This window comes from Rhodnius prolixus, unplaced genomic scaffold (assembly GCF_049639745.1).
Source record: "Rhodnius prolixus isolate KJV_2025 unplaced genomic scaffold, Rpr scaffold_7, whole genome shotgun sequence".
Lineage (NCBI taxonomy): Eukaryota > Metazoa > Arthropoda > Insecta > Hemiptera > Reduviidae > Rhodnius > Rhodnius prolixus.
Genome location: NW_027411582.1, coordinates 35999843 through 36014033, shown reverse-complemented (window position 1 = coordinate 36014033; position 14191 = coordinate 35999843). Strand labels below are relative to the sequence as shown.

The window sequence follows — 14191 nt, the reverse complement described above, 5'->3', positions numbered from 1 at the left end:
CAGATAAAAAAACAGAGAAAAAACAGGGACTTCAATTCAAAAAAAAAACCTTCGGGACAGCAGGAGATAAGTCGGCCTGGCGAAGCTGAAGGAACAGAGCTGAAGGAGAACTATCAGAAGGAAAGTCCCAGCTAATCCAGGAGGGACTGAAATCTCATGGAGGAAGCATTCCATCGAAATAGTAGAGCTTGTAGGCAAGGTTCAGATGTTGCGGTCGATGCAAGAAGCCTTCAGGAATTTAAAAGCGGCACAGAAACAGGGACACACCGCAGGTTGTAGCGAGAGTTAGGCAGACAATATTCTTCCTCACAAATTTATATAATGAACATCCAGCTAGTAGAATGTCGTTTGAATAGGTATTTTAAATAAAGACATCAAACTAACCAAAACAACGTAATGTACGTTGTTAATGTACGACAAAACTTGTGCCTCTTTTTCAAATTGGCAACACAGATCTATCACAAACGAGAACATTTTAGTACCGATTTTACGAGGAAAGCTTGCCCTCACTCTCTCAAAAGTGCTCTTATATGAATTTTCCTTATATGAGAATCTGTAACTTTAAACTAGTTTGATGAAAATCAGAGCAGTTTTAGAGAAAAACTAATTAGTCTAAAAATTGATTCTACGTTTTTGTCAAAAAAAGCTAATTGCCAAAACGCAGCTTCCCAATCCTCTGGACCCGTGATCACTCAAAGCACGAGGAGGAGAAAGAAGCGTTTAAAACTTGCTGCACGAGCTGGGTTGCTATCTGGCGTGACTATAATGAAGCAGACCTTGGCCTAGTACTAGCATATTCCAATAGATCTCTATTCAGCCCACATTTCTTAGTAAACCAGTTTTTTTTTTTAATTTTTTCATCATATTTTGGGCTTTGTACCTTACTTCTTATTGGATTGTGACTATAAAGTAAGACCATGATGTCTGCCAACTTCTAGCAAGTTAAAAGTTGAAATCCATCTTTTATGTTTCCCTTAAGTTTTCAAATTATCTTTTACTTTGGTCCTTACTTAAATTAAACAAGGATAACTATTAAGAATCCACCCCAGATTGCCTTAAATATCTCGAAAAATAAATTTCATTCCCTTATCATAATTTACGTAGTGGAATATTCCAGGTTTTTTTTTTCTGAAAGCAAAGCTTCAAAGTATAGAGGTGTCGATGGGATGCAAAAAGTAGTGAATTTGTGTGTCTTACAATTAGCAACCAAATTAGACATCTTTTGACTATATCTTAATTTTATGGGTTTTGTTGAAAAATGAATTTTATTGACTTCTTCTCTTTTATTTTGCATTATGCATGTGCAAAACTTACGGGGCACAGTCTCGCTGAAGTAAGAGATTAATTCCATTTTATTTACACAACTTAATCATTGATTTATTATGTTTTATATTAAATTTAATTATTTCAGAGTCACTTATTAATATAAAAGTTATTTATTAGAGCCAATCAATTACAGAGTATATACCTGCGTAATAATTATAAAATAAATGACCAAATTAATTACACTACATAATGCCTCCCCCATAATTATACAACTGAAAAATTAATTTAATTTAAACATAATTAAATTAAAAAATCGAATTAATTTGAGCATATGTCTGGGCAGGTGGCGCCATCAACGGACCTCCCACAAGACTTCACATTGTCCAAGACTGGATCTTGTGTGCTTAAATCACTTGTCTTTCGAAGCTTAAACTTTAATTAGACTTTGGATCATTATTATTTTTTTGTTATGTATAACTTCTGTTAAGAGGAAGTATTGCGTCAGTGTCAAATCTTTTTTTGATATCGAATTTTTACCGGAACTCGCACTTCCAAAAAGTTTTTTTTACGACTATAAGTGCAACATCACAGGGTGCCGGAACTTTTATTTGAAACATTATTTCCAAGAAAATTCGATGAAGAGCACATCTTATGGAAAGAAGTGGCTGGAGAAAATCTCTTAAGTACCAGCAGTGCGCCGCCTCTCCCATAGCATGATAGCAGGTACAACGCAGAAAGGAAATATTCGTGTGTGATAACGAATTCAGCTATATTTGTGACGATCATTCCTGAATCCAAGAAAGTCGCATCCTTCAATTCGAAAATGAATTTTAATAATCTAGCAAGTATTATTTTTTTTTCGAATAGCTATGACCTCTATTTTTTTTAATATAAAAATAAAACTAAATTCTATGTTTTTTAAATTTTCAGTTTAACATTGTGTACTGATACTATACCTTTCACAAGGTCGACAATCTGCCTTTCATGGTATACCTTTCAGTATATCCCGTACCAGACCAAGGGTCAGCAACCCGCGGCTCGCGAGCCGCATGCGGCTCTTTTATCCAAATTTTGTGGCTCTTCAGCCTGTCCAAAATAAATTGTATATTTCAATTTTATTGAAACAAATGAAAATTTCATTTATTAAAGTAAAGATATTTTTTCAAAAAGAATTTTAAATGTGATGGGTTTGAAATTGAATAGAATTAGATTAAAATACAGTACGTAATATATAGGACTGCCGCCATTTTCATTCAAACACAGGTTTAGTTATTATTTATTTGTTTATTTACTTTGCAATGTGTGAAAATAAATATATAAAACATTTAAATGTTATTGAATATCATAAAATAATAATTTGTGAATACAAATGATCTACAGAATTTTGTACATTATCATCCTTGCGGCTATTGGTAAGATTTATTAAAATTATTTAAGGAGAAATGGCTCTCTACTTAAAATAAGTTGCCGACTCCTGCCCCAGACTATTTGGATTCCCCTGTGGTGTACATAAATCTGCCGCACTTTCTTTAGTTCTCTTTGTGGCTAGTGAAAGATATCTAAACTGTTCAACATCATCGTCTGACTCTTATTAGTAGACATCTGCTTACTAAAAAGTAAAGTAAAGTAAAGTAAAGTAATCGCCTATTTTTTCAGGCGGGGCTTAACGTCCAACTACCAATTAGGTGTCATTGACGGAGGCGACTAGCAAACATACTTTACTGTAAATTCCTTTTATCAACCATTAAATAAAATCCAAGGCCTAAGACCAGGAATCTAACCCAGTACCACAGTACATATTAGCTTCGCAGGTCTCGTCTCTAACCGCTCGGCTACCGTGGCGCCCATCTGCTTACTATAAAAGTAAGCAGAAGTATTGGATCATGTCAAATAACTCGAATTAAGTTACTATTAGAAAAATAAAATTTTGAGATTCTTACAGTTCGAATAAAATTCGAACCTTGATTAGATTAGAACCTTCTGAATTGTAACATGTTCATACTACTTATTCCTTTATTTAGAACTAGTTATTAACAGTAGTGCTAGAATTCGAACATTTAGGCGATATTTTTTTTCAAGATAGAGCTAAAAAAAAAAAAGCTCATTGCATGACGCAATAAAAGATTGTCCATTTGACCCCATAAATGTTTGTATAGCCCACCCAAGTGCTGTATCTACAGCACTATCGTAGATTTTATGTATTTTTTGAATTATTAATTTTTTAAACACCACCCATCAAATTATGAATGTAAATATGTCCTAGAAAAATTAATAATAACATATGTTTATGAGTAATTTTAACTAAAGTCAAAAGGCTGGCCAAAGTAATCAAATGTATTTCAATTACAATTGGAAATTATAGAGAGCAAACTAAATTGATCAGAAATTACATATCTCTGAACAAATTAGATGTTTTTTTAGAGTGAAAACTTCATTTAAATTATTGTAAACAAATAAAGTAATTATAAAAAAATAATACCAGAATAAACTTTATTACTTTCTCTAACACCTCTAATGTGGAAATCTATCACTAATAATTGCGGTTTTCAGTATCATGGTGGTACAAGTCAAATTAATGGAAAAACACTGCTTAATATTTTTTTTTATATTTCTAAACATTACTCGAATGTCTAAAATTTCGAATGAATACAACTTCGTGTAAACATTTTTCTTCGAAAATATATTTCGGTCAATTCTATGGGAACGTTGGGGTTAGGACATTCTTCTTTAGCTTATTTTTTTGTTTCTACAAGTGAAAAATTTATTAATTAAAGATTCTGAGTTTATATTAAAGAAAATGTAAAAGCTGTAAACTTTAAATTCTTATAAATTCCAAACCAGGTTTTTCTCGTATTCAGAGAAGTATGGACAAAAAATAAAATTGAAATCATGTTCAAAAGATACCTACTTGATATTTTCATTGTATGCCACGCATGGGATCCGAAAGAGTAGGAAAGTTGCTAAAATCTATTGCTCACAAAAACTACTTCAACTGCAGCTATTATAAATATTGTTTCATTTTCAATAGAATTGCCATCAATGCAAGCAATTTAGTTAGACTATATTTCAACCTAATGACTCATTCAATTCAACCATAAGACGATATCACAGTGAATTAGAAACTTGAGATTCAGATTTGCTCTGTTATGAAACTAGTAATAACTTCACCGTAATAACCTGAATGTAAGAAAACTCCCACATATTGCTTCTATAAATGATGGGAATCTTTATAATCGATTATTATTGAATCAAGAATTCTTTTATTTTTTTGATTAATATTTTATACTACATATATTTCAGATTGGAATACGTGATGTTGTAAAAATTATATATTTCGTTTAATTTAAAATTATTAACGATATAAAACAACAATAATTACACCAGCTTCTGATATTACACAAATTAACTTAGCATGAAATTACCTCTAGAGATGGCTTACTAAGCCATTTAGTTTTACCGTAGTGTACAGTGTTCACTATATATTTTACCCCATATAATAGCGTTCATTAATTGGTCAAGCTGGTTAAAAAACTATCAAATTTACAAAACTGAGTTTTACCCAAAAAGGAAGCCATCGAACCCAGAATTTTTGCATGGGAATTAAGAGCGCTATCCTCAAAGTACATAGCTACAACCAACAACCTCAAACCAGAACTGAATTACATCTTTAGATTGCTCAAAACACTCGTGGAGATACTAACTCATATAAGCTTATTTTATAACTCGGCCTTAAAACCAATCTGGAATGAATGACCAACGGACTACAACTTTGGGGTTCAGCTAAACGTTCCAACTACCCAGGAATCCAATCCGTACAATCCGAAAGACTTCGTAATATTGTTAACGCTCCATAAAAATCCTATTTATTAGAATCATTTCTTCTTTTTGAAGCTAGTTACCCCATAACAACGATTCCTACAGTATAACTCTCATTCAAGCTAGTTATGCTATAAAAACGTTTCCAGCTCATAGTCAGAAATTTTCTTGAGCCCTCCCGGACAAATCTTCCCATCGCCTCAAATCGTAATCTCAAGTCCTCAAGTCGGTCTCGTAATCTTCATTAAATAAGCGACGTAAAGTACTATAATTGGGACCTTTCGCCACACTATTAGTATATGTGTTTGTGTATAGATATTTCACTAAGTTCTGCAAAAACGCATATACAAAAACCATACGTCTTATGGCCGGACGTGTCAAATCATTGATATTTCAAGGCGACAGTCCATTCTGTAATCATCTTATCTTTTATCTTTACGAACTCATTTTTTTCTAAGCCCTTTAGTCATATTAAGTAATAATTTGCCACAGCTGAAAGAACTGTTGTTGTTTTATAAAACTGTATAATTTTAAATATATTTTAAACTAACACGATGCAAATTACTATGAAGTTGAATGGGCAAGAATGACATATGTAATTACGCCGCTTATAATTAAATAAATAATAAATATATCTAATTTAAAGTGTCTATTTTAGGCCAAAAAAAGATGTTAACCCACGAAATGAGTCAGTTTTAATGAATTCAATATCAAATAAACACTATCAATCAAATAACAAAATATTTTGTGCTGATATTTGGGCACACTTTTGCAATCTTTCTTAGAGACACGAACTTGAATCCATTTCAATGCTTGGGTATAACTCTTCCATAGGTTTCATTCCCCTAATTACCCGTTGAAGGTTGGGAATCATTACGTCAATAAAAAAATAAATAAAGAAGGAAAGTGAGATGAAAAAGAAGCCGACAGACCTCCCTGGCGAATGAAGGGCGGTAAATCTTCAATTACAAACCTTCCCTCTTCCCTCAAAGAAGTACTGTGAACTAGTTGTTTTGTTTTGTTTTGTTTTCTGGGAGTTAGCAGCCCTTTTTGTGCTTCTGAAAAAAATAAATCCCTTCGTTTTCTTTTCTCAACTAAAGATTCAACAATTTGTTTGTTTACAAATCTTACGAAGTCACCAATCGATTGGATATCACCCACAACTTCTTTTTTTTTCGTATATTTAATGGTCAGGCGAACATTTAATCAGTGTGCCGTTTAAAAGACGGAACGCTATGAAGAGGGTGGTGCGCACAAAGGAAAAACTTGTTGGGCTTTGTCAAACTAGTCAAGTGAAACAAACAATTAGGTGCTTGGAAAAGCTTTATCGTCATGCTACTTTGACAACACTTCTTTAACAAACATAATGTCTTTTTTTTTCTTTTCATTTTAGTAAACTAATTAATCATGTTTACTTTACAGTTCTCCCTAATCAAAAGAGTTAATGTTCATCTGCAGTCACTCGCAATCATTCCAACTAAATGTCCCGAAAGAGTTCATTTTTGAGGTTGCAAAGATCAGAGCTCCATGTTTAAGAGTTGTTCCACAAAATTATGGTTTTAATCGCCATTAAAAGAGAAATCTGATATGAACACAACCAACTGTTAAAGTGATGTACATTATTAAACTTTGTTAAAACAAATGTTTTTTTTTAAAAAGGTAGTTCACTTCACAATTATCTAAGTTTAATTAAATAAAATGGTGGAAGTGAAGGAAGGATGACGTCACAGTTTCCATCCCGGACCTTACTAAAAAATCGATAATCTCAGAGAAAACAGTTGCAAACCAAAATCACAGCATAAAATACATTATTTCATAAATATAGAACAACATATCGAAACGTCATATTAAAGAGATGCTTAACAACATGATTACCTAAAACGACACATCTATTTCTTTGAAAAAAACATAATAGTTTTTAGATACCCTCAAAACGTACAACTATACAATTGAAAATCTACACGATTTTTGTTGTAAATCCATGATCTCACCTGTGATTTAATAAGTTTCCATAATTGTTCTGTGTCAGCCTTCTTTCCCATCTTCAATCATACTCCACTTTGATCCGATTTTATTATCCATAACTTTTCTTGACGTATTTTTCAAAAATTTGGGCAATGAAACAGTCATCTGCGAACAGGGGATGGTTTAGAAATAAATCATCCAATAAACATGATTTAAAGCGGTATCCTATACAAATAAAACAAACTTCTCTAGATTTAACAGCCTACAGCAAAATTACTATAAATTATTTAAGATTTTTTTTATTAATGTGTAATTAAGAATCATATTAAAATATTTAAATTAAAAAAACAAAATCCCAGCATCACAAAAATGTTGAAATATTACAGAAAAATATTAAATACATGAATTTATTTACAAGTTCAGACGGGAGAGGACGCCAGATGGTTTCAATATGAATTTAAAAAGAAGGCTCAGAGTGGCTGATTTATGGGTCAATATAATAATCATAAAGTATGTTTATCCAACGTTAGCTCTTACATAATTTAATAGAGACGCTCGCCGAGCTTGTTTATTTGTAAGATTCAAGCGCATTTGTTTTAATGAGGCTTATCTTTAACAGGTGGGAGCGGGGGCATAGCTAGGTAATTAAGCTTCTAACGTTGACCAGAAATATACGATTAACACTTCTATCTGAAACATAATATAGCAAAAATAATTTTTGAGGTGTACTAGGGGAACGGATGGTAAAACTTTGTTGAAGAATAAAGCAGTATTTCTTATCTAGGAGGGATGCCAACGCCCTTTAGGGAGTCTTATTTAAAGGTCACGGGGCTAGCGAAAGAAGGGATTCAGAGAAATTCATCTCAATTTGAAATTGAAATTTGTTTACTTTCTCTTACTATGAAAGAAAATTATAGAGATCATGTTAAATTTTCTATTTTCAATTTTCAACAAATATTTCATCAAATTGAAGGTCCTCTAAGACACAAAAAGAGGATTTTAGAAAATGTTTTATGCTCGCGCGCATGACGAAAAAGTATCAGTTATCTAATTCTTTATATTTATTAAATTGGACCCTGGAAGAGAACTCCACTGTAACAGAACGATCAAAATCCATCAATCGAAAGTACAACTTTATAAAACGGATTTTGGAGTAAGGAGTGTGCTTGGAGTGTAGGAAATAATAAAGGAAAAATTGACGAAGAGAAAGCATAAGTGTTATGGACACTTTAGGAGGGTAACCCGTGGATTCCCCCGGTAGCAAGTAGAACTCTTCATGGAATAGATGGAGACCTGCCGAGAGATGGGAGTAAGAATTCGATGAGCAGATGAATAGAAAAGTTTCAGAGATAAGGTGGCTGGAAGAATGGAGAGTTTTGGGAGACAGGAGCCCGAAACAGGAGCTGACGGAAGCCCGTAGAGGGAAGATACGAATTAAAGAATATTTAAAGTAATTTTTTTTTTCATGTTTTGACATGAAGCAAGCAACAAAAAACAATTTAAAATATAATTAACATTAATAAGACTAATGATTTTAATCAGCTGTTCACTAGATATTAAATTTCTGATAAAAGCCAAGCTAATAATTATAACTTACTTTTCAATTTAATAAAATATTTTGGAGGACAAACTAAACTGTATATTTATTAATAGGTTTGTAAGTACAACTTATTTTATATATTTAACGTGTGATAAATTAGTGAAAGATTTTACTAAAAAAGTATTTTGGAATATGAAAAGGTTAAGTTATTATGGAAATACCATTATTAAATTTAATGTTTTGATATTTATGTAGTGAACGCCTATATTTATCATACAACTAGTTTTGAATACATAAAAGTTCATTGAATATTTTATTAGAATGATGAAATAAGGTAATGTTTTTATAAACTTAAATAAATTTCAGAGTTAATCTCAAAAACTTTACTAAAAGTGTTTTATTTATTGACCCCTTCAAAATTTTTGAAACCTCTTATTGATCAACTTTAAAATTTAAATAATAGAAAAAAAATTTGGAGTAAGCAATCAAGTGACTTTTAACTAATTAAACTTAATGGAAAATTGGTATTTTGTACTAAGAAGATTGCGTATTTGAATATTTACTCGTTTACATTGTCACTTTTGAAGAAAATATCAAAAAGCTCCCTTAGAAACTAAAAAATATTAACCAAAGAATTGGAAACTCTTTCAAAATGCCTGCTTTGTATGTTTATTTTAAAAGTTACGAACTCAAACTAAAGGTCTATAAAGAGATTTACGAGTACGTCCTTCAAAATATTGTGTTAAAGTGCCTGTTTTGCATGCTTGAAGAAAGGTGACCTAAGAGAATTTTTTAGAATTCACTCTTAGAGAATTTTTAGAAGAAAGTGAAGAAAGCTTTGAAGAGCAGGAAGTGGTTGTGTTTGGAAGAGACTAGGAACGATAAGGACTGGACAGACAGGAAGATATGATCCCAACGGTGTGATGGGATGATGTGACTGATAAAATATTTTTAAAAACCCCTAAAATAATACTAAATAAAGTTTTTTCTAAGTGTCATAACAGATGAGCGAAATGATATTATATTTCTAGTTCTCTCATTATACTGTTCTGAAGAATTAAATAAAATAGAGCCCCCAAAAATTGTCGCGATCATTCTTTAATTAGGATGATTAAGAATAATTTGTGTTTCATTGAGCGCTTCCATTTTTTATCAATTAAAAATCAATTTAATCAATTAATTTATCGAATACTATCATCATTTTTAGAAAAACGGGCAAATCAAGAGACTGGCTTCATAAATTGAAGTTGAACCTAAACGTACTAAAGATAGGTTCAAGCGAAAAACTTTACGCAGCTCCTAGCCAGCTAGAAGTTTAAAATTTACAACATTGACAAACAATGAAAGGTCGTTCACATAAACCTAAAATAATAGGACGTACAACTCGTCACTGTACTAACACGCATTCCACATAAAACATTAAAACTACAACATGCTATTCCAACCCTTAGTCAGCTCAAATTAACTGTAATTAACAAACAGAACCCAATGAAATCTCAACAGACTAAACAACTTTATTCTACAACACTAAGACCACCTCTGACGCACGCCATTCTAGATAGCCGCCAGTAAGAACAAACTGCAAATCTTCCAAAAATAAAGTACTCCGTATCCCCTTGGGAATACTGTGTTTCGAGGGAAAGTAGCAAATTTACTGGGAGTTAGAAATATCATAGATAAAAAAGACTTAATAAACATGATGACCCAAAGATTTGTAGTACTACCAGCTTGGAATAAAAAGAGAGATTATCGACTGGGTCAGCCCACCAACATGACGTCGCATAATGCCTAAATTATAGCTGGACTTAAAAATGTACAAATATTCTGTAAGCCAGGAAAAATAATTGCAGAAAAAATATGACTGAAACTGGCAATAATCTATCTTCTACTAAGATTCCTTGCTTTTTATAGAGTTTAAATTCTAATGAATGGTTATTCAAGAATAACGATTTATAACTTGATTATTGTAATAATAATTGAAGCTTTTAAGACGTAGTCGTACTTTACATTAAAGTTTTTTTAATTATTGAATCGGATGATTAATTTTACTACATTCAAAGGCATTTTTTTTATATGATTCCTTCAGAATGGACAGTTTAAAGTAGAAAACATTGAAATAAGTTCTTGATTCTCCTTAGAAATGCAATATAAATAATAGTGTTCATATTCATTTTTTAAAGAACATCAACAATAAATGAAAAACAAAATAGTTCTGGCAAATTGTGCAGCTACTACATTTGAAGTTAAGTGTTTACAATGGAAGATCCTAGATAGGGCTGACTTCAGATTACACAATACGGTTGTTTTTGGAAGTATTACCAATAAGAGATTGTAATACAAGAAAAGAATTGACGGCCATTAGCAATTAACTATATAGTAGAGGTTATAAAGTGCATTAAGTTCAAGCTTGTTGTAATTTTCAAGATCCTAAAGTGTCTTCTCATTTTTAGAATAACTAATTTTCAAAATTGAACGCAGAATTTGTGTTTAAAGTAATCTGACAACAGTTTACAGTCTTATTATGAAATGTACCTACAACAAAAGTGTAAGAACCGAAAAATAAAAAGAAGAATCACTTGTGCTGTTCAGTTGATTGTATTTCTATCGTCAAACATAATGAGGTATTTTCTTATTGAACTAATAATATTAATCAAGCTAATTCTTATCAAAAGTGTGATAAAAAATTAACATGTGTAAATCAATTGTAAAAAAAGTGAAATAATCCAACTGTTGCCATGGTTATAAGTTAATTAAAAAAACAAGGCAATTATTACATTTTTCTTACGTTGTTTTCATCCAGCAAAATGGGACTAAACCTTCAGCTACACTTGCAGTCAATTTATTCTTCAGCTTTCGATACTACACCCAGTGATTTACACTTGATCACCATTCAGACCTGAAATCAGAAATGTGCATTTGAAGAAAAAAAATGCGTGCTTATTTGGGAAATAAAAAAAAAACTAGAAGAAAATACAATAATTAAAAAAATATATGAACAATTGGTACGTCATTAAACTGCATTTTTTTGTCTTTAAACTACATATTTTTTTGTTACTTTTCATGCTTTTTACGAAAATTATTTCTAATTTTCCAGATGCGAAAATTTTTTTAACCTATATCAACTGCAGATAATTTTAAATAAAAACTAATCAAGGCAGGTAAAGCATTATTTTTACATCACTTATTCACAATTGAATACTTCATCCATTCATTACAAACTATTTGTAGAAGAATTTTAAGCTCAGTTTAAAACTTCTATTTCCAAAATAAAAAGCAATATTGATCATTAACAACTTTATTTAAATATAATCAAACCCTCATATAACAATTGTAAGTTTATGAAATACTTGATGGATAACTTACTTAATTATAATTCTTAAAATTATCTACGAATCTATTTTAAGAAGGATCTTCATAAGCTTAGCCATATTGTATCTTCATTAAGCCAAAAATTGGAATTTTCGTCAAACTACTCTTTTCGCTAAATTGAAATTAACAACTAGTATTATTATTTTAAATACTTGCCAATTTCATTATCGTTTAAGTAAATGTTTTATTTTCTTGTATTAATTTAAAAAAAAGAAAAAATTACTCACCATACAGTACAAATTCAGAAAGAGTGCCCTGATGGAAACTGAGCTTAGAATTGATCTAGTGACCAACGGCAAGGGAGCAATATCCTAAATTAAAAAAACAATTATTGAATTAATATTTAAATAATTGTAACGAACGTAATTATAAAAAAGTATTAAATTTAGTTTGTCTCATTATATTGTGTGAAAAATTTAAAAATAGTAAACTTAGAAATGTGTTTTAATTTTTTTTTTGTTTTTTTAAACAATACTAATTGTAGAATTTAAATTTGTTTTTATATTTTCTATTAATAAATTTGTTTTACTTCAGTTAAATTTTTTATGATTTTTTCCCAGTTAATTAAGCTTTGGTTTAGGCCTTAAGTTCTTTTATCTGTAGCCATATTGTTCTTTTATAAACTGGTAATATAACTTTTTTAAATGTGAAATGTAAGTGTAATTTATTCAATTGTAATATTTTAACTAATATTAAAGTGAAAAGTAATGTTTTTTTTAAAATAAATTATCAATAAATATCAGTTTCCTAAAGTTTATTGTAATACTGGAGATTTGGCCTTGAAATTTTAAAAGAGGTATGATTGAAAATTCAATTTCTTTTTATTAATTGACATTAAAAGCAGTTAAATTGCTTCTTTTTTTTTATAACTATTTAATGTAATTATAGTACAGGTTTATTTCCTACAGCTCAATTTCATTTTTTTTCTTTTATCACAAGTTACTTTTACTTCAGAATGTAATGGTAAGTCAGATGCCTTCTTCGGAGGGCACAAGAGTTGTTCTTACATTAGTAAGAGTCTTATTTTGTGCGTTCACAAAAATTTATCTAATAGAAATTTTGAAGAATTACAGATTTTAGCTTTGTTTTACCATAAAAGTGCCACTGCATTGTTGGGGACTGAATACTAATCAGAAGTTTGAAATTATTTGTTGAACTTTTCATTTGAGGTTTAGGATTAATTAGGAATTTTATCTTTAATTCGTTTGCTATGCATTAATAAACTATGTTTATTATACATTATCATTGTTCCGCATAAACATTCTTAATTATATGTCTAATCTCAGATTAAATTTGTCTCTTCACTTCAACTTCAGTTAACTACAGGATATCGATAAATTTATCAAAGTTCAAGATTTTTTCACGATTTTTTAAATTTTTAACCACACAAAGTGTTCATTTTAATGTTCAAAAAACTTGGATACTTTTAAATAAAAGATTGTAAAAGTAGAAATGGAAAATTATTTTAAGTAATTTGCAATTATGAAATCTTTACAGTTTCAATGAGCTTCTAGTAAATTGCTCTTGTTTAAATAACACATTACGTTTGTAGTTTTACGTTCCCTAATTAGGGTTTGGGAGAGAAAATTAAAAATTCATGTATTTGAGCTTCAAATACGATTAAATCAATCAATAATTTGTTATGCTTAAAAAGATTCGCAAGTTTACGGCTAAAAAACTTATTACAATTTTTGGAAATTGGTACTTATTCTTTAGCTCTACGATCCTCAAAGTACCTTGTGTTCACCCTGAATTACTTCACTCCCTTATTTCTCTATTGCAGTCCTCCAAATACTTAGTACCTGGTTTCTTAGTATCGTCCAGCAATCCAGTGGGTAATTATTAAGTTTTAGACTTTGGTAAGTACTGTTGCTTGTAAAGGCAGAATATTTCTGAAATTACTTATTGCATAATTTGTTTTACAATTGTTCGTTTACCAAATTTAAAGAAAATCGTTGAAGCTGTACCACTTGATATTTCCGGTGAGATATTAAAATCGCGAATCTGCTCGAATAAAATAAGAGGAAGTTAAAAAGAAAAAGTGTTTGCTACAATCTAGGTATCATTGAAGCAAACCAAACATACTTTTATAACGCAGGCAACATAAGCCCAACATTGGAGCATGTTTTTACGGTTGGTGCGTGAGTGTTTGTGTGATGTTACTTTGAAGAATTGATGTAGGTAGTCACATATAAGCGGCGAACCTGGCAGTGGAGGTTAGAAATGAAGAGATAC

The 14191-nt window shown here is 30.6% G+C and overlaps 2 long non-coding RNA genes across 17 annotated transcripts in view; one reads left to right on the top strand and one right to left on the bottom strand.

Moving 5' to 3' along the window:
• Positions 1 to 11484, bottom strand: part of LOC141447546 (uncharacterized) — a 34929-nt gene extending 23445 nt beyond the window's left edge. For 5 of the 16 annotated variants that reach the window (XR_012454431.1, XR_012454428.1, XR_012454424.1 and 2 more), the window contains exons 1-2: positions 4175 to 4488; positions 2223 to 2352 (exon numbers count right to left, since the gene is read on the bottom strand). This is a non-coding gene — a long non-coding RNA (uncharacterized lncRNA). Of the gene's footprint in view, positions 1 to 2222; positions 2353 to 4174; positions 4492 to 7073; positions 7213 to 11361 lie in introns of those variants that run through there. The other 11 variants (XR_012454427.1, XR_012454429.1, XR_012454435.1 and 8 more) reach the window with 6 other exon arrangements.
• LOC141447547 (uncharacterized) lies at positions 10918 to 12861 on the top strand. The gene is made up of 3 exons (XR_012454440.1): positions 10918 to 11208; positions 11388 to 11589; positions 11682 to 12861. It is a non-coding gene; the product is annotated as an uncharacterized lncRNA (long non-coding RNA).
• The last annotated feature ends 1330 nt before the right edge of the window (positions 12862 to 14191 follow it).